The following is a 23,831-nucleotide window of genomic DNA, read 5'->3' on the forward strand; positions in this document are numbered from 1 at the left end:
ATTTTTCAGAAAGAAAGACTTATCGTTATTAAATCAAACATCTTGATTTAATAATGTTTAGACATTTGTACTGTAAAACAAGACAAAAAAATACTAGATTTTATTTGGCAGTGTTTTATTCCTCAGCTCAGAGAAGCAGAGATCATTCATCGCTGTCGTCCAGGCTTTATTTGTTTGTTTGTTTCTTTAGCATTCTTTGCAGGTACAGCAAGCGGAGAGCTTGAGATTTAGCCAAATGGGCTCTTTGCTTAACATTTCTCAGCTGTGATGTTAACAGGCACTCACAGCAGAGCATCGCGGCGAAGTCAGCGTCTGAAAAATGATCACAGTAGCGGCTCATCTGCTCTTGGCAATGTTAAAAGGGCTCGCTGGGATGGACTTACTAGCAAACAACACTATTTCACACGTTTTTTTACTGTTGTATATGTGCGCTCACAGCTGCGAGCATAAAGTATTGAAATAGATGAATTACAGTGAGAATTTAATTAGTTAGATTCAGTGATGAAGTTGCCACAAAGCATGCATGTCTGATTTTATTTACTAGCTTTGTATAATGAGTTGTGGTTCTGGATCGTTACTTTTTAATTCCAGTTTTTAATAGATCACCTGTGTTTGTTGAATTCTTCAGTCATTGCTAGTTATAGATAAACTGGCCTGGCTGGTTAATTGACTGATATTTGGCCATTTTATTAGCATTGGTGAGAAACTGCTGCATTAGTTAGTTTCTTCTTGTGTTGTTGAATTGCAAACATTTTTTTGTTATTCTTTTGTGAGCTTGAGTGCATATCGTGTATAAAAAAAAAAATATTTTTTGCCATAATTTACACTGAACAAAATTATAAAAGCAACACTTTTGTTTTTGCCCCCCTTTTTCATGAGCTGAACTCAAAGATCTAAGACTTTTTCTATGTACACACAAGGCCTATTTCTCACAAATATTGTTCACAAATCTGTGTTAGTGAGAAATGAACATTCAATTCACTAGCAACTAGGGGTGTAACGGTACACAAAACTGACGGTTCGGTACGTACCTCGGTTTTGAAGTCACAGTTCGGTACGGGTTCGGTACAGTAGTTTTAAAAAATGGCTTTTTATTTATTTTTTATTAAACAGTGGTTTACTGAAAAAATTGTGTCTGTCCTTAAATGATTTAAATTATAACTAAAAGTTTCTTAAAGATAATGCTGTAAACTATATAGGGAGCCCTTACTTGCACATTATTACTATAATATTAAAGGTTAACAACAGAGCCCAAACTATGAGCCTATATTCAGCTGATATTCATGTTTAGTTATAGGATAATCAACACTCAAATAACACTTTGTGTGCAAACATGTAAACTTCACATAAGGCAGTTTTTGCATTAACTCCTAAATAATATAGTTTTTTCTCCAATTCGTTGTTGAAATATATTCTTAGTGACTGTCATTTTCATGACAGATTTATCTAAACATAGCATTAAATAATCAAGACATCACTAACAGGTTAAGTAGAATTAATATATATATTAATATTATATATATATATATATATATATATATATATATAGGCTAATATAGTGCATATATTTAGTGAAAGAGTTGATTTCTCTTGTGAATCAACAGCTGTGGACACTGAAGGACTTTTGATTCTGAGGTAATGCTGAGCCTGCGTGACATCGTTTACAAGCTGTTTGACGTCTTTCCGCGATTGAAACACTGATTGAGCGATTACACAACATATGATACGTTTCAGTAAGTGTTATCCTCAACATACCTTAAGATATTAATTCATGTTTATTCTTCTGGAAGAGATGATCGCCACTTGAATTGACGCGCCTATACAGTGATCAGTCGTCACATTAAAGAGCGTCAAAACGGCATTTATCGTTTGAATTATTCCGTGATAAAATGGACTGAATACTTTATATGTTCGAGTGGGAACTAGGATTGAAGTGTGTTCCGCGCTTAAAACAAGCCAGTGGTTAACTGTTAAAGATTGCATTCGTAACCGTTCGGTTCACACGCGCACCGAACCGAAAGCCCTGTACCGAAACGGTTCGGTACGAATACGTGTCCCGTTACACCCCTACTAAGACTGCACATTTTAGAGTGGCTTTTTATTGTGGCCAGCCTAAGGCACACCTGTGCAATAATCATGCTGTCTAATCAGCATCTTGCTATGCCACACGTGTGAGGTGGATGGATTATCTCGGAAAAAGGAGAAGTGCTCACTAAAACAGATTTGTGAACAATGTTTGAGAGAAATAGGTCTTTTGTGTACATAGAAAAAGTCTTAGATCTCATGAAAAATGGGGGCAAAAACGAAAGTGTTGCGTTTATAATTTTGTTCTGTGTAGTATCTGAAAAAACCTTTTTGTAAGTTTTTAGACTACTGTTCAAAAGTTTGGGGTCACTGTTTTTTAATCAGAATAATACTTTGATTCAGAGGACGCAATTGATCAAAAGTCACAGCAAAGACATTTCTAATGATTTCTTGAGCATGATGGAGTAATGATGCTGAAAATTCAGCTTTGATCACAGGAGTAAATTACATTTTACAACAAATTCAAATAGAAAATATTATTTTCAATTGTAATAATATTTCACTGTTTTTACTGTATTTTTTTGCAGCTTTGGTGAGCAGAAAAGACGTCTTACAAAAACATTAAAATATCTTACCGACCCCAGACTTTTGAACGTGGATTAAAGGTGCAGTGTGTAGTATTTATGAGAATCTATTGATAGAAATGTAATATAATATACATAACTATGTTTTCAGTGGTGTATAAAGACCTGAACCGTTATGTTTTTATTACCTTAGAATGAGCCGTTTCTATCTACACACACCGCGGGTCCCCTTACAGTGAAGTGGCCATTTTGTGCCGCCATGTTTCTACAGTAGCCCTAAACGGACAAACTTCTCTACAGCGCGCTAGCTACTCTCTGCTGTCTCAGGTGACGACATCTTTGTCCTGTGTCGGCCACCGTAGCTTCTCCATGTGCTTTGAATGGTAGGGGTGAGCGGTGGGCGGTTGCAATTCACAACCTCACCACTAGTTGCGGCTAAAATTTACACATGTAAGTGGAACGTATATGAGGTGGATTAAGTCCTAATGTCTTGTACAGGTATTGAATGTTTGTGACAAAATAACTGTAGAGATGTTGAAATCCTGTTCATATCTGATGACCCTTGTGTTCTGAAGTTGATACTGCAACAATTAGTGTATTTAAGTTGGTTCGGATAAAAAGTAATGTTTACATTTTTATGCATTTGGCAGACGCTTTTATCCAAAGCGACTTACATTGCATTCAAGGTACACACATTTTACATTTGGTCAGTTCTTGCTTTCCCTGGGAATCGAACCCATGACCTTGGCGTTGCTAGCACCATGCTCTACTGTTTGAGCTACAGGAAAGCCATTTTTGTTTAAATATCAAAGTGTCTAGAAAAATGTCGGCCAGCATATTTGTGTTATATCACTTTGTTGAGCTGGGCGGCCCACACATATGCATGCAATCTTAACAGCTCTAGTCGTTAGTATTTTGTAATCACAAACTGAGGATATTGAAATATTCTTCTCTCATTCATAAACAGTGGAAGCCTCAACGCTCTGAGAGTAAAACGCTCTGCTCAGACTTGAGTGGTACTTCGGTTTGGTCTCGCTGTGACCACACAAAATCCTCTCCTCCCCGGCCCAAAGCACATGTGGCAAAACCCAAACCCAGCAAGGAACGTTAACCTCGGCATGCACAGCTGCCCGTCTTCTGCTTGCTGACTTTTAATTTGCTGCACGGACCAAGAAAGGCGGGACTTTCTCGTTTGGCACAGAGTAAAGGGCAGAAACTTGGGTTCCATTTTACTGAACCAAAATGTGTGAAATTGTTTTCTTTATGAGCAGCGGGCTCCTCTGAGAGACAAGGGCGAGTGTTCGAGCTAACCAGCGCCACAAGTGCCGAGCTCTGGGCCGCGGTCCGAGATCTCGCCGAGGAAGTTTTGTGGGAACGAGCAGACGGTATCGGAGAGGCCGTGCTTCCTTTTGGAACAGAATAGGAGGAAGTAGTGGGTGTGGGGCTGAGCTGCTGTTTTGTTGTGGAAATCCTGAACGAGTTCGCCAGCAAACTTGTGCTGCAAGAACAATAACAGCAAAAGTCTGACTTTACAGGCCTGAAACGCTGCAGTTTTATCCCGTTACTCATATATGCAGAGTGTTTCTGCCAGAAAGTCTCATAAAAACACAAATAAACAAACAAATATGAAGTTATGACTTTCCCTAGAAGGAGAAAAAATCTTTTTCATAGTTCAAGGACTTAATGGAGGACTTAATGTCTCAGATGTTTCTTAAAAAAAAAAAAATCAAAATAGAAATTGACTGGAATTGTTAAAATATAGCTATAAAAAGTTTTTATTTCACATAAATGCTTTCTATTCATCAAAGAATCCTGAAAAAAATGCATTAACTGTTTTCAACATTGATAATAATCATAAATGTTTCTTGAGCATCAAATCATCATATTAGAATGATTTCTGAAGGATCATGTGACACTTAAGACTGTAGTAATGATGATAAATTCAGCTTTGATCACAGGAATAAATTACATTTTAACATATATTCACATAGAAAACAGTTCTTTTTAAATTGTAATATTTTTGGACATATAAATGAAGCCTTTATGAGCAGAAGGGACTTCTTTCAAAAACATTAAAAAGCATTTGAATGTTAGTTCATGCCATTTTGTAGTCAGTTTTATCTAATCCTTGCAAAAACCAAAGTCGGATAACATGATGAAAACAATTACTGATGTAGTATAAATGGTGCAGAATGAATTATAACACAATGTGACGCCAGGCATGATGCAAGTGTTTTTTGCTATTTTTAGCCGGACGCAGTTTTCATTTTCCCATCCAGCGGCATGTTGTTTAAAGGGTAACTTCAGTGATTTAGCATTAGGCTTTGTATCAGTAGAAACCCGGAAGTATATTCAAATTATGGTACTTTCCCCCCTCATATCCCCCTGAGACGAGATAATTATGCATTTTATTTTTGGAAAAAATCCTCCGATGCCGCAAATAACGTCATTTTGCGTCATCGGAGGATTGTTTGGCCAGAGGCTAGAGACTACAGCCACTAGATGGAGCTGTTCCGCATGTTATCAACCCGTCCACAGGGGAGAGATCTCACACACAGAATGTGAGACACAGACGGCCACACGGACATTCATAACGGAGCGATGCAGAGCAAAGTGAGTGTTTCAACTTTTCAATGAATTCCTGTGATAGTTTAGCTTCAATATGCGATCAGAAAACGTGCCAGACTGGCGCTTAACGTTACCTCAGCTCTGCTCAGCTCTTCTCTTGCAATGAATGAAATCTGACTCCTTCTGCATTTGTGTCTTGACTTTCGTTCGGCTCACACACACTTTATTGAAAAGACATGTTCAGTTTTTAATTGTAGTGTTTATTCTCTAACTGGACGAAATGATTGTATTACTATGAAGATCAAAACGACGGTGTACGGAGTGGCCTCGTAGGGCAGCGAAGGAAGTGCATTCTGGGAGTTGTTGTCTTTCATCCACATGAGACAAAAATACATTTTCTGCCTTTTCTCAGTCCAGAAGACCCCAAATTCTAAAATAATTTCACATTTCTACTACATAAATGACCCAGTTTAAATACAAAGCTTACTGCTAAATCACTGAAGTAACCCTTTAAAGCAGCACTAGGTAGGTTTTGCTCTCGGGGTCCCCCTACAGTTGGGAAACAGTATTGTCCTCTACTACTGTCGTTAACTCTGTCATTCTACATCAGGGGATGCATCGCACGTGCATTTGTTGACATGACAACCATGATAGCCCTGAACACTGCAGGAGTTCACATGCAGGTGTTCTGCTTGCGTCGCGTGTGAAATGTCTTCATCCCAGGTACAGTGGCATATGTTTCAGCATGTCATATGAATATAATTTCATGGGTTTTATTTTTTTTCAAACGCCAAATGATCGCGATGCTCACGTTTACAAGCCAGCGTCATTATAGTAGCCTAGTCTATTGGTTCCCGTTTTACACAATCTATATGATACTTCAATTCAATGTTTGAGTGGTAGGTAATAACCATATATCGTCAATATTATAATATCAAGCTACCATAGATGAATCTGCAAATTTGAAAAATCGATTTGCATTATAGCTTGAGGCAAGACAAATAAACAAATATCACAGACATGTTAGGTATCCTAAAATATGATTTTGTACGTCTTATGTATTTACTTGCAAGAATGTAGCCCCTCCTCCTCCAGCTCACGCCAACGAGCAAACGCCGGCCCAATGTTGATCCTCGTCCTGCCTTTAATCCCATCACTTTCTCGTTTCCTCTTTCTGCTTTCCTCCGACAAAACCTTTGCGTTCTTATTTTTCTGTGCTGCTACGGCCATGACTATAACATTTGGCAAACAAATGATAGTTGGGCTCGCACGTCCGAATTTAAGGAAGTGGGGATGGTGGTGGAAGTGACATATATGCCGTAAAGCGGTCGAATTTTGTAGTTCTTTTTGTTCTCGGGTTACTACCCGAAACCCGAAGTTTAAAAGAATGATAAAAAACGATACAGACCCCGTCAGGCTATGGCAGACGTGTCATTCAACCTATTGTAAGTCGATGTATCATCACAAGAGTCTTGAAAATATATTATAAAGGTTGAAAAGTTACCTAGTGCTGCTTTAAATAGCAAATGCACTCGCGCTCATCTGTTCACCCATGGGCGTCTGGTCTGAAAACCAGGTGTGTTCAGGAGCATTGTTGGCGTGTTGCTATTTTGAGGAACTGAAAACGACTGCGCCATTGACCAACACAAACCTGCTCTAAAGTCATATAGCGCTGTATTTTTGTGTTATTTAAAGGGTGTGTTAGTAGTATTCAGTGGTGTAATGTAACAAAGTAATACTAATGCTTTGTAACAGTACTTGAGTATTTTTTGGGGGAAAATCTGTACTTTACTTGAGTTTTTATCAGGGCTTAAAAACGGAAAAAAACATCAATCGGTTCACTCCGAGCAGAATCGATATTATAGCGTTTCCGTTTTTGCGTTCCTCAATAAACATTACGGTTCCGAAAACGGTTTGATTTGAAAAAATACCGGTTAATAACGTTATTTTAATTTAGCCTATACTTTAAACAAATATGTATAAATAGACTTATTTTTCACTCAATAATAATATAACGCATCATGCATGGTAATTAAACTTGAATATTTTTTTCAAAACATTTTTAAAACCACAACAGAAATACATGCATTACTTACAAAGCATAAAGAGCGGACCTGTTTTAATGGAGCGTTAGACAATCTAAAGTGGCCTCTTATGACCATTTCACTCACGCTTGATCCGTCACATCACATGCTGGACTACTCAATTCATGATTGGTCACTGCCAAATTAAAATATTAAAAGAACGATAAAATAATGTTATTAACCGGTTAATGGTCATTTCAAATTAACGTTTCTGTTCAGAACGATTCAAATTGATTTTGATTTCGTTTTCGCTTTTGTTCCTCTTAAAATTTCGTTCGTTTCCGGTTTTCGTTTTCGTTCCTTGAACCGGTTCAGAGGCCTGGTTTTTATATTTCTGTCAACTTTTACTCCACTACATTTTCTAAATAAAATGTATACCTTTACTCCGATACATTTCCCCAAAGCATTTTCGTTACTTACTACAAAATAAAATCAGAAGTACACCAGACTGCAAGCAAGCATGTGCAAAAAAGTGCTCGCACAACAGTACAGCGGTTGATTTAATTTTCCAGGTTGCATCCGATGCTGGAGGCTAAGGGTCTGCTGTCATCATTCAGCCAACAGCAAAATCAGAAATGCATTTCAGTTCTTTTTATATTGAAATTTCCCTTAACTTTTTAAAAATCATTAATATAACTTGATTTGAGGTCAAAAATACTTAAGCAAAATACATTTCCTGTCAGAAACCCTCCACTCAGAACATATTCTGTCAGAATATACTTTATTATATTAATATTTTCCCCTAACTTTTTAAAAATGATTAATATAACTTTATTTGAGGTCAAAATTACTTCTTTAATTCAAAGAAAACAAAATGGAAGAAAGAGTTAAAACTGAACACAATCTTGCTTCTTGCTGAACAATTTTTTATAATATTTTTTGCTCATTTTGTATTTTGCATTTACTTTTACTTTCAATACTGAAGTACGTTTAACATTTAAAAAATACTTTTCATACTTAAGTACAATAAATTTCACATAATTTAAAACTTTTACTCAAGTAATATTCTAAACAGTGACTTTACCTTCTACCAAAGTCATTTTCTGGTAAGATATCTATACTTTTACTCAAGTATGGCTTTCAAGTACTTTATCCACCACTGGTAATGTGAGCCTATTGGCGGGTCCACAAAGCGCCTAAAATTGAGATCTCTGACTTTTGATAGCAGAATATGGTATATTAGTGAATCTGAGAACAGATTGAGACCCTGTTGAAACACTAGAGAAGAGAAATCTGATACACAGGTGAATTAAATCTCATTGCTGTCTAGGTTAAACAATATAGATATTAAAGAACATTTAAACAGATTTTTTTCAGTGTGTTAGAATACACATAATCACCTGAACGCCACCTGAACGCCTAAAATATCAAAGTATGTGTCGTGAATTTTAAAGTGAGACACTTTACAAGAAAGAAATTGACATTTGTATGCTTTGAAAAGCAACAGATCTTGTGTTGAAATTGAAAATAAGTATTGCAGCATCAGTTGATTAAGTCAATGAGCAAAAATGAAGGCAATCAGAAAAGATTTTGCTGTGTGTTTGTGCGCGGATACAGACACTTGATCTAATGAAGGACATTCAGGCGTTTTCAAGTGTTTGTTTTTGTAATCTGTGAACTGTGATATGTTTACAGCTCTGAATCGCTCTTATATGTTAGGAAAAGAGACATGGTAGGCATTAAAATAGCCTTTTTGTGAGGAAACTTGTTCAATGAGCCAGTACTTCACACCTGACAGCCAGGCAAGAGAATGATGAACTGTTTGTAAGTCCTTGTGCTGATTGAAAGCTGTTGATGTTTTTACTCTCCGTCACACACTCCGACACCTCTCAACCCTTTCTGAGAGGCCACAGCGAGTGATGAATGTGAAGAGAAGGCGAATGAACGCAGACGAGTGTCGCTTCATCAGCATTCTCCTGCCAGAGCTCGAGGGCGCTGAAAGACTCGAGACATCAGGGTTTTTATCTGTATTTATGCGTCGTTTGAAGTGTTTGTGCTTGCGGAGATGCAGATTCAGTATGTTTAGAGTTTACCTCTCATGATAAGATGACATAGTGGCAGAGCTTGGCGATGTGACTATAAGAACTCAAGATTCCTATTTTTCAGCCTTGTAAATTAATACATATATGACAATATATTGCAATTATTTTATATGTAATATATATATATATATATATTATATTTTGTCCTCAAAGTTGATGTGTTCGAAGCAGGAAAAAAGGGCAAGCGTAAGGATTTGAGTGAGTTTGACAAGGATTGTGATGGGATGGCTTGATGACTGGGTCAGAGCATCTCCAGAACTGCAGCTCTTGTGGGCTGTTCCCGGTCTGCAGTGGTCAGTCTCTATCAAAAGTGCTCCAGTGAAGGAACAGTGGAGAACCGGCCACAGGGTCATGGGCGGCCAAGGCTGATTGATGCACGTGGGGAGCGAAGGCTGACCCGTGTGGTCCGATCAAACAGACGAGCTACTGGAGCTCAAACTGCTCACGAAGTTAATGCTGGTTCTGATGGTGCATAATGCTGGTTCAGGTGCACTATGGGAAGAAGGCAAGCCGGCGGAGGCAGTGATGCTTTGGGCAATGTTCTGCTTGGAAACCTTGGGTCCTGCCATCCATGTGGATGTTACTTTGACACGCACCGCCTACGAGCATCTGTGGGATGTGTTCAACAAACATGTCCGATCCATGTAGGCCCCACCTCATAAATTACATGACTTAAAGGATCTGCTGCTAACATCTTGGTGCCAGATACCACAGCACACATTTAGGGGTCTTGTGGAGTCCATGCCTCTATGGGTCGGGGCTGTTTTGGCAGCAAAAGGGGGACCAACACAATATTGTGTTTTGCCTAATCAGTGTATATAAAATATAAAATGTGTGTATATATATATATATATTGTGCTCAAGTCCTTAGGTTTTATGTGTTATTTTTGTTTTTTAAAGAGTACAATGTGATTTTTAAAATGAATCAAGCCATTTTTTCCACACAATTTTTATTAAACGCCTACAGGGATGTAAATGATTTACTATGCATCAATATAACAATAGTTAATAATAAATAGCAATATATTCCTGCATATATTTTTTTTACTTGAACATTTCTCTTTCAAGGCATGCAAACTACCAAATGAATGTGAGTGATAAAGCATATGAATTGTTGAAACCATTTATTGAAAGAATTGATGCGTGGCAATGAAACAAAATGGCCCATTGATTACATTTTTAGGAAACTTTGACCAAATAAAAAAAACACTTAAAAAATTGGTTCATTTTGTATCAGCAAATATGTATATACAGTAGTGGCCAAAAGTGACGTCCGGCCTAGGAAAATTGACAACTTCATCCTTTATTCAAATATTATTAAAACTAAGTTAAAGATTTTGTCAACATATTGTGTGGTTGTGCTTGTTTTATTTATGATAATGCAATGATTGTGCGACATAATATTTTTCCAGGCTGTCATACAAAGATATTATGAACACAAAAACAAGAGAGAACCAATGAAATAATAATAATAACTGATGATGTTGTGGTCAATGTGAGCTTTGTTTTTCTGTGCATTTCTTGCAAAGTAAAATAAAACCGGTAGCTGTAGTTTGCCTTTTTGCCAAATGATTTTGTCAGATAATTACCTTAACCAAGTTTAGTGTTTTGTTCTTCCCTCATATTTAAAATATTTTCCTCATATTTTTGATGGTTTAATCAAACCCGTAGGGTGAAGTAAAAACAAATATCCCTCTGGAGATCGCTTTTGGCCACTGTTGTATATTTCATCTATCGCCCAGTCTGAGTCCTCGAGTGCTTTGTATCTTAATGGCATGCCGTACCGCAGTGCAGCGGAGTGAAGATACATGGAGGTGACGTGCAGGCCAGGGTCATAGCAATAGTCCTGCTGTTTCGTCCCGGCGGGGTCGCGAGCCGAGGGCGACTTTAATTAAGGCTCAATAACAGCGGCCGCTCTGAGAAGGCTATTTACTTCTGTCAGCGCTCGTTGACCGCCCCTCCTTCTCTTCCCAGCCTCGCATAGATGTCCATGTTGGCACAACAGCCGTGTTTTGCCCCTTGAGAGGGCCCATGGGAAGGAGAAAACTGTGGGAGCGGTGCTGTGCGTCCAAACATGTGCGCCAGCGACACAAAAACGCACTGAAAGCCTTGCAGTCGCTCGCCGTTGTTTTTAGCCTTTATCCTTTTAAATGCCATTTTGTGCGCTTTTTTTATCTCTTTGTCATTTAGATCGAGCGTTTCGAGCTGAAAGGGATTTTCTGAGAGGACATCTAGACTCATTTTTCCCTCGCATTCCCTGCGTGTTATCCCTTTGAATAGCCTTTATTAAAAAACTCCCAGACGGCGTTTCATTCTGCTCGGTTGCTAGGCTGGAGTTTTCGAGCTCTCAAACCTGCAGGTACGCGGAAACTGCGAAAGGTCTCACACCTGGCTGTTGCTGCGGGAGGGCGTTGCGAGCGACTTCAAAGAGCCGATAATTCATGCAGATTCACCCTGTCTGTCTTTATTTCTTAAATCTGATTCCGTTCGCAGGCCTCGCACTGATCAAAGACAGACGCCGGGGATCGTGTTGTTCAAACACAGACTGAGGGATTATGCATGAACTGGTGTATGAATGCAAATTCAAAGCATGCAATGACTTGCAATTTTAAGATCAATGCACAGCGGGATGACGCCGCTCACCTGTTTTTAAGATCTGATGGATCTTATAAGGATACTTTGATAAAGAAGTCATGCAATGATAGTTCAGATGGCTGGGCGATGCATCTAATAGTTATACAATATTGTATAAAATTAGGAAATATTGTGTATATCGTGATATATTCCTTATAAATACAGTTTTACTCTCTTTTTTAGTCGTTTTTCTGCTGTTTCGCCCTGCAACTGTACATTCATTTATACTGCTTCTGTTACAGTTTTGCGGGAACCAATCACAGACTGGCTTATCCACCTGGCACGCTGTTGGCGGGTTTAACACTATGACGAATAGAGAAGGGATGGATCGATGCCTGTTGATCACGCCTCTTGTGGTCTGATTGGTTGAAGGACTATCCAATTGCGTACAGTCTTTTAATTTATGCTAGTTTATCACACCTCTTGTGGTCTGATTGGTTGAAGGACTATCCAATTGCATACAGTCTTTTAATTAATGCTAGTTGATCACGCCTCTTGTGGTCTGATTGGTTGAAGGACTATCCAATTGCGTACAGAGTCTTTTAATTTATGCTAGTTGATCACGCCTCTTGTGGTCTGATTGGTTGAAGGACTATCCAATTGCGTACAGAGTCTTTTAATTTATGCTAGTTGATCACGCCTCTTGTGGTCTGATTGGTAGAAGGACTATCCAATTGCGTACAGAGTCTTTTAATTTATGCTAGTTGATCACGCCTCTTGTGTTCTGATTGGTTGAAGGACTATCCAATTGCGTACAGAGTCTTTTAATTTATGCTAGTTGATCACGCCTCTTGTGCGGTAGAAAATACAGAGCAGACTTCCCAGACCAATGTTCAATTTTAAATTGAGCTTGTTCTGGTGATAGCCAGACTAGTTTTTCATGGCCAATTCCGATTTTATTTACAAGCAAATGGGCCGATTCCGATGCTTTTTTTGTTGTTTATTTGCTCTACTACAGGCTGCTAGGTAGGGCTGTACGATTAATCGAAAAATAACCAAAACCGACATTCAGATCCTCTAACCGACGTATTTTTCCCATGTCGGTTATTTCGGTTTTCACGTGACTCCGCCCCGTCAGTCACATCAAGAGCAGTTTGCAGGCACACAGAGAGAAGCAGGAGCGGTTATCTGTGTTTATAGATGCCCAGAATCAATATAGTAACTGCATGTTTTACACAGTTTATACAGGTCAGTTAATTGCTGTTCTTATAGCCTACGCGCTGACACACACACACACACACACACACACACACACACACACACACACACACACACACACACACACACACACACACACACACACACACACACACACACAGAGATGGCGCGCGCAAGCCCCGAAACCGCTTTCACTTTCGTTCTTGTAAAGTTTGTCAAGTAAATGCGTTTAAACGCGACAACGCGCGCACCCTGAAGGCAGATCTTTCACCTGCGTTCTCGCAAAGCTTTGTCATTTGTATGTCGTTTAAGCCCTGTCAGTTTGAACATTAAAGCGAGTTTCGACCATCAGATGTGTATTATGTTGAACTAATGCCTGATTTATTGTGACAAACGAACACTCAGACAGAAGCTTGCACATCCCGTGAAGATCGCGCGCAGAGGAGAACAGAAACGCAGGATCAACGCTGTCCTGTGACTAAAGTAAAGTCACTAAAGTAGCTTAGAAACTCAACCGTTATTTTAATACCTTTGAAGTAAGTACAAACCACAGCTTCATAATGAATAGAGACAGTAAGAGTAATTCACACACACAATCACTCTCTCATTAATGCATTCAAATAAATGTAATGTAGGCCTACTGTGTTAATTTATCTGTATCTGATGTACAACAAGCAGAAATCTGCCCCATAGACAATAACTGCTGAAAGTAAACCGTTTCCTTCAAGTATTTTAAAATCACAAAGAAATGCACTTTTTCATTAGAAAAAAAAATCCACCTTTTAATAGTAGAAAATATTTACAGTACAAACCTTATCAGGAACTTACTCAAAAAACTTATGAGGGCAAAAAAAAAAAGAAAGAAGCAAAATAATCGTTGCACTCGCGCCATCTGTTCGCCCATGGGCGTCTGGTCTGAAAACCAGGTGTGTTTAGGCCATTGTTGGAACGTTGCTATTTTGAGGAACTGAAAACGACTGCGCCATTGACCAACACAAACCTATTGAGTTTGATACTTTTTAGGTACAGACCAAATTGCCTCTACTATCGAGTATCGTAAAAGGTCTTGACGTTCGATACCAAATTTTGATACCCAAGGGTATTAATCTTGTCAACGTCAGTGAGCCAATAAGCATGCAGCATGATTGGCTGTGATGGAAAAAATATTAGTTTACGGCGGTTATGCCCAGGGACGCGGCTCGCACGTGAGGCTGTAGTGTGTAACCCCGTCAGCGGCGCGTTACGGCTCTGACGCGGCCAACGGAGCTGTGAGCCGTGATGCGCTGCAGTCGTGTGTAGTGTAAATAGGGGTAAGCATTAGGGCTGGGCGATAAAACGATAACGATATGTATCGCGATAGACACGTCATCGATATCAATAAAAAATGCGTTCGATAAAACGTTCGATAATTCTTTTTCTCCGTCGGAAGAAACCAGAGGTTGCAAAGCAAGTTTGGCTGCATGAACAAAGGCACTCACTCTCTGGTAACCAAGCAACGTAGGGAGTGACAGGCTAACAGCCAATCATGTAACTGTATCATGTTTGGTTGCGCCATATCGTTGTCTCATGTTGGATTCATTCTTCAGTAAACAGAACCGGCGTGGAGTGATAAGTGGAAAATGATTGCCGCAGTGAGCGAGGAAATTGTTATTAAAACAGGAAAACAAGTCGGCTCACCAGTATGACAGTTTTTTGGATTGTATAAGTCTCACTACGTAGTCAGACCAATGTCGTCTGCAAGACTGTCGTCCCCACCAAGACTGGTAATACCACAAACTTGTTTTACCAGCCTTATACTTTTGTCTGGCTCCGCAGCGCGAGCCTCCGCTGACAGCGCGCGCGCCTCGTTCATTTGGGGACGTGTTTATACTCGACTCGCTCGCCGTTGTGCTTTTCTTGACTTTGGTTGAATCTGAAATCGCCCTCTAAACCCTCAATCACTATTCCCTACTTTAGTCCACTGATACAGTTCACTTGAAGGAGTGCCTGAAAACGAGTGAGCGAATTCTGACCTTTTACTGTCTATGATTCGGACAGCCGCTGTGTGTATATCAGCTGTACACTCGTTGTTGCGGTGCAATGTGGGATAGAATGAGTGCACTCAATAACGTCCACTATGGTTTGGGACACCACTACAAATGGCTGTCCCCCCAAATAGTGCCCTATTTAGGGTATAAGGGGCGATTTCGGATTCAGCCTTTGAAACTACATGGAGAGGTAACGTTACTCTGCATCAGTCACTGCCTTATGACAAAGCATCTAAACGGTAAAAGTTACAAAGAAATATTGGAAGCAATGCAGCTTAATGTTAAGAGATATTTGAAATTTTAGACTTGTTTATATTTTAATTATTTGAGTGTTTTCCATGGTTGTGTTGACATTTTCTGCCTTTATCACTGAGGGGATTATAATCAGAGGAAGGTTAAGTTTAAAATAATAATGTTTAAATGTAAAATATTTTTCTCCTGGTCCTTAATTTAAATAGGTCATAAAACATATCAATAATTATCGATATCGACCGATATGAAACCCTTATATCGTGATATAGTTTTCAGCCATATCGCCCAGCCCTAGTAAGCGTCCCAACCCACATAGATGTAAAAGATCAAAAATTGTGGCTACATTTCACCAGGCTCGATGCCAATAGCGCGCAATGCAATATTCACGACAAGATAATTGCCACTAAGACAGACAACAATACAAATCTGAAGCATTTGACAGTGCAGAGCAGAACGTTTCTTCGTATTTGACTGCAAGAAGAACTGCACATAAATGAACCGAAACTCGGCATATACTTTCCTCACAGGTATGATAAATAGGCCTATAGAAAGCGTAAAATATATAAGTTTAAAGCTACACTGTGTAACTTTTTTAGTTTATTCTTAGCTAAAAACACTTAGTTCTTTCAAAAATATATGTGCTCCTTAATGTATATTTACTTCTTTCAAGTAATAAAGTATTCTCGTAAGTTTATAATATGCCTTTTAAAAATACATATGGGTGAGGGGTTCGAATGCGGGTCGCCATGTTGCCCCTCCATCTTGAAAGTACATTAGCCAAAGAGGGACATACCCGTAAATTTAAGCTTTGCCTTTCGCGTTTTAACACTCGATGGCACCGTGTCGAATGTGGACGAGGTCGAACTGGAAGCCATGTTAATCTTGGACTAAATCGGCCACCGTAGGAGCTAAAACGAAATCGGAATTGAGAGGAACAGAAACAAAAATTCTCTGGATGGTCATATACCTTTTCACCGCTAGATGGGGGAAAATATCACACAGTGTAGCTTTAAACAAACCAATTGAGATCGAAATCAAATACTTTGATTATAATGCAAATGAAAGGTGAATTTCCCTCTATAGGCGCACGCGCATTCACTACTGAAAAAATAAAACCAATGTTTTTTTTTTGAGGTAATGTAATCTTGTTAAAACAGCAAAATTAATTTTAAATACGAAAAAAGTATCGCTCAGGAACCGGTATCGAAGTCAAGGTATCGGTATTGATATCGAAGAAAAGGGCGTGTCCGTAATATGCGCTCTGCTTACTCACACAGGGCACAGCAGCACGCTCACATTTTTAAATATGAAAAATTAAAGGATTAAATTGTACAAGATTATTATCCTGTACATGAATATAAAAATGTCTACATGTCATTATGGATAGTCATTGCATGTATCAGAATTATTTGCAAATATAATTTGCAGTAATGATGAGCAAGCAGGCGTCATTGAAGGAGCAGATCCGTTTCCTCTGGAGAAGCGTTCAATTTTTCCGCTCGCAAATTCCACCATGTAAATAAAGAACACGCCATGGTGCGAAAAATGCCTTTTAAAGGGAATGGGAGATGAGACTCTGATTGGTTTGTTGCACGTTACGCCCAAAACACACCCATGACTCAGAGACTAGGTACAACCCTTTTGGACCATGCGCCTGGCACGCCGACCATTTTTCCCATCGTAAAAGTGGATTCGGACACGCCCTAAGAGCACCTGTGCCGTGCGCTTCAGACCATGGCATGTGCTCAGATTGTTAAAATAGGGCCCTGTATATGTCAAAGTAGATCTATGCATTAAGTCTTGGAGTATAAATGCTAACTAGACCTGCACTTGACTTTACTAAGTTTAATAAATGCTTTAGAAGTATTTATCATTGTTAGGTCGTGTTAACTAATGTAACAAATTGAACATTATTGTAAAGTTTTACCAAATATTGATATACAGTATTTGGAAAAATATAGAGGTATACAGTTACATTTTTAGCTGTATAGCCGAGTTAAGAAAATATCGAAGTTATTTTATAGCCTGTTAAAGTGAGTTCTTAGTGTTTAAAAACCTCCTGGATCATTGTAAAAGTACTGTAATGTGTGGCTTTTTATAAATGCTAGCTAGTCTGGTGATTTCTGCTACATCGCTTCAATCAACAATCCTCCTGTCGTGAAACTCAAGAAGTTGTCTGGTCTTTTATATGAAGGAAATTCCATTCAGATCACAGTATCGCCGTAGACAGAACGAACATGACTTGTGTTTTGAATTCAAAGTGCCTTATGCAATCGAAACGTCCCTCTTGAAGGTCGTGATTCATTGTTGTGAGTCTGGGAAGATCTTTAGACCTTCTCTTCTCCGCTCTGGATGCAAAAGCAACAGACCACAGGGCCGTTTTCCCATGTTGCACTGCTCGAGCTCCTCTTGACGTCTCTGGCACCCTGTTCTTATAAAGCAATATTCAGACCACACCGTAATCTTCTCCTCAGGGAAGCGCGTTGAAATGGGGGCTCCGCGTTAATGACACGCAAGCATGACATACACTGCATTAAAAACACACGGCCTCAAATCTCCAGAGATCTAGTTATGATATACAGTGGTACATTTAAATTCAGGTCATACTGAATGGGGATGTGCAAAACATATTTTACAAACTGTCTAAGCGCTAAGTTGGCTAGTTTATCTTAAGGAAGCAATCTAGAGTCAGACTGGTTTAGGATAGTGTTCACCAGGCGTAGATCTGACGATATGTAGATGCTAAGATTTTCAGATGATTAACTGATCGAAATAAAACCAAAATCTCGTTGTGTCTTAGTGCAATTATTAAATCCAGGGACAAACATAAATATTAGTTTTGCTTTTTTTTTCTTACAGTTGTACTGTATAAATAAGTCAACTTGTCAACCTTTATTTATATAGCGCTTTTACAATGTCGATTGTTTCAAAGCAGCTTCACAGTGTTAGACAGGAAAATAATGCAACAGAATTTGATTCGGCCGTACAGCCGCTCTGGAGAAAACGGTGATGTCATCAGCTCATTTCAATTATCATACAGTGACAATGTGGGCAGATCAGTAATATAGCTTATATGGTTAATTAAGTTTAGTAATACAATTTATTTGGATATTTATTTGAAAACTGAAGAAAACTGAGCAAGCCAAGCCAAAGGCAACAGTGGCAAGGAAACCAAAACTCCATCAGGGGCATAATGGAGAAAAATAAACCTTGGGAGAAACCAGGCTCAGTCGGGTGCCAGTTCTCCTTTAGCCAATTAACAAACAGCATATGATTATTATTCTGGCAACTTTACAGGTCAGAGGTCATATTAGATCGGAATAATCGAAAGATCTGCGTCATCACGAGATGGGTTTATTGAGGATGACGTGTCGATTAATCAATTATTAAATAGGAATATTCGAAAGATCGGAGTCATCACGCCGGAGACGGGTTTATTGAGGATGCCGTGAGGCAATTTCAGGGGGAGTCTAATTGACATAAATAACATGTTATTATTATTATTATGATTGTTGTTGTTGTTATATATATATTTTTATTAAATACTACTTTTTACAGTGCAAATTTACAATAGTAATATTTCTCATTTTGTTTAATATTTTTTGATAGATTTCATATTTATAATATTATAGTAATATTATTATTACGAAAGGCTATGTCATGACCATAAAATATATAAGTTAATTATAATAAATATAATAACTATTATAATAACAGTTTTTGCTACCACTAAATAAAAATATATAAAAAAAAAACTATTGTAATATTTCACTCAGAAAAATGTAATATATAAAATACAACAATAATAATAACAATAATGATGATATTTTTGCTGTAATGTGAAAAAACTTTTGACCAAATTGTGCTGCCCTGCAAACAAGCACAGGAAACCTGGAATCTTTTTTTTTTTTGCGCATTTTAAACCTCAATTGTTATTTTTATTAGAAAAATCGCAATTTGTTTTTTCCCCCTGTAATTGTGCAGCCCTATGATTTAACTAAAAGATATTCATCATATAAATAAGGTTCATTGCACTAAACTCTCCGGTGAGACCTGCGGATTATACATTATAGCAGGAGCATCGCTCACAGCAGGTGATTGCCATGAAGTCTTTGTAGATTTTGTAGAAGGTGATGAATTTGTTAGCAAAGTAGTGCTTTGATGGCGGCAGCGGCGACGGGGGGTGAATTTAAAGATTAAACTAGTTGGAGAGGGTTTAGAGTGACTAATGCATGCTTAAAGCATTTCTGATTTTATTGAGTCCTTTATTAGCATTTTAAAGAGTAAAATGTGCATGCTAAAGATTTAAAGGATTAAAAAAATAATTGTATTGTTATTTTAATATGTTCCTTGAGGTTCACTTATAAAGTTTTCACAAAAAACAAATATATATATATATGTGGAAAAACTTTTCTTTGCGCCTCTAGGTGTTTCTCAATGTCAAGGATCCTTCCTCTGCAGGACTGGTCCTTCCAAGTCACTTCCTTCAGAGGCTAGGCGAGGCTCCTCTTTAGCATTCGGAGAACACGTGAATGGAACAGGCAAGCAAGTGCACTTCATTGCGTCATTAAGTCAGTGAAAAGGTCCGTTAGCCATCAATAACTTAATTTGTATAATATCAATACGGTAGTAATTTGTACTGGCATTTAAACGTTAAACTTTACTTATATTTACTACGGTTATAACAAATGTTTGGTAACGTAAATACTTACACTTGAAAGCATATTGCCCCGTTAACGCTCCGACTCCGCCAACATCCGATATTTGTATTTTTTTAACAAGATAGCAAAGCTGCGCGCATAGAATTGTGGGTGATTTGAGAGCGTGAAGTCTACACGTATGCATTCTTTCCTGTATATGGCATATTTTAGGGGTCGACCGATATGGATTTTTAAGTGCTGATGCCGATACCGATTTTTTTTCATCAGCCTTAGCCGATGACCGATACGGGCTGCCGATTTTCTTGAGCCGATATTTGAAGCCGATACTGCTTTTGCTCTCTCAATTTACAACATAAAAATGACACAATGATCAGGATGATAACCATTTAAAATTTACAATTTAAAAAAAGGAACATCATTGAACTAAAAAAAACTATATTTAACAAATAGTAAGGTGAGGTAGAACAAGAAAAAAAGAGTTCAGTGGTGAAAATAAATTCTGAAAATAAATATTTAAGCATAAATAAAATAATTACAATATTGCACACAGTATCAACAAGCAAGCAGCATAATAAAGTGCACACTGACTGTACTATACTTAATTTTAAAACTATTTACCACCTAGTCATTTAATGGTTACACTCTAAAAAATGCTGGATTAAAAAATACCCAAGTTGGGTTGAATATGGACTAACCCAGCAATTGGGTTGTTTTGACCCAGGGTTGGGTTAAATGTTTGCTTAAAACAACCCAATTGATGGGTTAGTCCATTTTCAACCCAACTTGGGTTATTTTTAACCCAGCATTTTTTAGAGTGTAGGTGCACTTAACTTAATCTCTTGTAGAGCAACACCAGCGTTAATTCAGGAAAAAAATCTCCCAATGCTCCACGTAAAACTTCAGTCTTTCGACCTTTTATCATTGTGTCAATTCTAAATTGATTTTGATTGATATGCACAAGGGAGGGAGAGCAAGAGAGTTTGAAGATGGTGAGAGCTGCCTGTGGATGCCTGTCTGTAAATAATGCAGGGGAAAAAAATATCGGCGAACGCAGCAGCCTTTTATTGGCCTTTTATCCCCGCTGCGGACATACAGAGCTCTCCCTTTCTCTCATTCCGTCGCGCTGAAACGCGCCGCGGACCGAGAAGGTTACCGATACACGTAAAAATCGCAAATATCGGCCCGATATATCGGCCGGCCGATATCGCTCTAATGTGGCGTTCACACCGGACTCGATTCGCGCGAAGGTGGACGCGTGTACATTTTGAGTTTACTCGCGCGAATCGCGCGTGACATTCACTGCACAACAGACGCGAATTCGAGTCATGGGCGGGGCTTCCTCCAGCAGCTCGTCTCGTTGAGAAATGGCTGACATGGGCTGTGTTTACATGCCTTTTTAAAAAAAAAAAATCTACTGTTAATGTGTGACAAAACGTAGTTTTAAGACTTTTTCAGCCGATAATGTAGTTGTTTAAAGCTCAAATCTGTGGTTTATTTATATAAAGATATATATGCCTATTTGAACATTTTATCTGCCGTTTTCGGAGTTGTGAGCTCCAGCGGACAGCGGCGCTCAGCGCTCGTCAAAGCCGGCGAGGGCAACCTTTCCTCGGCTAGTCCTTCTGCCGTCTGCCGCTGGCTCTGATGTCTCTGTGGTGTGTCTCGAGCTATAATTTGTCTTGTAACGGCCGATCTTTGATCTCATGGATCTATAATTTGTTCCCTGGCAAATCGTTTTAGGCAAAGATAAGTTTCATTACTTTATATTTTTAGGCTATAACTGTACGTTGCAGTTGTAACGTTAGCCTACTAGCACTGACTTTGAATGTTTGACTGCATTGTTTGCTTTATTTCATGTATAGCTTGTTATACATTACTTATACTTTTGTATTATTGATCATACATAAACTTGCATTTAACAAAAAGAGACTGTGTTGTGTTTCATGTCATTTAATGTTATCACAGTGATAATAATATTGTCTGAACCAGATATTAATATACAGATTTTCTCCTTATTGTTGTCACTACTAGAGCAAGCTCCTGATTGGTAAACGCAGCGCGAAATATCCGCCAAAGTTCAGATTTTTCAACTTGAGCGATTTGCGCGATTTCCGCAACGTTCAAATCGCGCGTTCAAAACGCTCAATTCGCGTCCTTCGCGCCGCCTCAATCGCGCGAATCGCGCTGCAGAATGCCATTTCGCGTCTCTGCATTGACTTAACATGTAAATCACTCGCGCGAATCGCGTCCGGTGTGAACGCACCATAACACTACTTCCGAGGATCCTTCCTTGAAATTGAGAAACGCCTTCTGTCTGACATCAGTTTTTAAGGGGGGGGCTCCTTTAAAGCTTGTCAGTAAACGCCCACTGTTATGATCGGTTAATGGCACTGCATAGGAAACAGCATCAACCGCCACTCGCTATTACACGCGAGTAAGAGTTTTGAAAACATTATGGATATAAAAGCGTTATTTACAGACAAAGCATTGTGAAATCATTTACTTATGGTTTGTGATGCAGCTGCTGTCAGATCCAGTACAGTCGCTGCTTCGTCTGTCAAAAAAAAATTCTTTTACAAACTCTCCATTACACTGTGCCTCACTAACAAAACAAAATGCTTTAAAAAACATTCAATATAATCCTCTGGGACACCATTAATATAAACCACTTAATGAATGTCAGCGTCAGTCATTATAATGCTTTTTGCTTTTGACGTGGCGCTCACATCCAGTGTAGGCAAATGTCAGCCGTTAAGTGACTGAACGCCAGTGGGCGGGGCCTATGATGTTATGATGTATAACTATTGGTCGATGTCAAATGTATTTGCACATGTGATGTCACAGGTCCTGCAATATCAAAACGAGCTGTTTTTCTTGATTAAATAAATGTTTCGTTTATAACGACGAGGATGTTTTAAGCTCTGAAACTTGCATGTTTTAATGGTACAAAGACCTTTAATTTGTCAAAAGATCTAGGTAAATGTAATTTCTCATGTCATATGACCCCTTTAATCTAGTTTCATCCAACTAGTTAACCACTCTAACCTATCCGAAATATTGAATCAACCCTCTATCATAAACACACTGGTGCCTGCTTCATTTTTGAGATGCATTTGAGGCTCTATTGTTCTCGTAGTTCACTTATGAAATAAACTCAAGCCCTGTAAATATCATCATAAGCTTTGGATTTCTGTTCTTCTCTGCATTTCATTTTGCTCATTTTTTGCCCATTGCAATCTCGTTTTCAATTTACATATTCACAAAGAGGCCCTGAAGTGCTTTGCTGGATGAATAAACTAAAACAGTCCGGTCTGTTGTACGGCAGGGCTTTGTATCGACTCGACACAGCCATGTTTGTGCGACTTCTCGGCCCCTTTCATGTTAATGGGGCCCTCGAGGCCGAAAGTGTCCTAGACGGCACTGCTATGCAGACTCTGTGTCCTCTCGCTCAGTTTAACATGCATTGCCACATGGGAGAAGCCAAACCCTGGCCGTTCAGGCCATCAGTGTGGCGCTTGACATCATGAATGAATGAGAGATGCACAGTTGCTTAAAAGTTTCTTTGAGACGAAGCCAAGCATTCAAAAGGTGTTTTATTGTTTTTAGAAGGACGTAAACACATATGGTTTGCTCATATGAGCAGTATAATGCAACTAGCAGTTACATGTATTATTGATGGGTAATCTGAGAATGTACCGTGATGTTCAGTTCATGTCATGCTACGTCATTAAAGTGCTTACAGTTGTGAGATTCAAACTAGCTGTCTGTAAGGGAAAATCTCTTGAAACCTGTCAAG

General features: G+C 38.7%; 1 protein-coding gene and 1 long non-coding RNA gene across 2 annotated transcripts in view; one reads left to right on the plus strand and one right to left on the minus strand.

Moving 5' to 3' along the window:
* Positions 1-23,831, plus strand: part of ttc28 (tetratricopeptide repeat domain 28) — a 442,541-nt gene that overhangs the window by 17,139 nt on the left and 401,571 nt on the right. The window lies entirely within an intron of this gene.
* On the minus strand, positions 10,781-13,942 carry LOC307119269. The gene is made up of 3 exons (XR_013815629.1): positions 13,233-13,942; positions 12,679-13,157; positions 10,781-12,311 (listed from the first exon to the last, which is right to left on the minus strand). It is a non-coding gene; the product is annotated as an uncharacterized lncRNA (long non-coding RNA).

This window comes from Gobio gobio (assembly GCF_949357685.1).
Source record: "Gobio gobio genome assembly, chromosome: 22".
Taxonomy (NCBI): domain Eukaryota; kingdom Metazoa; phylum Chordata; class Actinopteri; order Cypriniformes; family Gobionidae; genus Gobio; species Gobio gobio.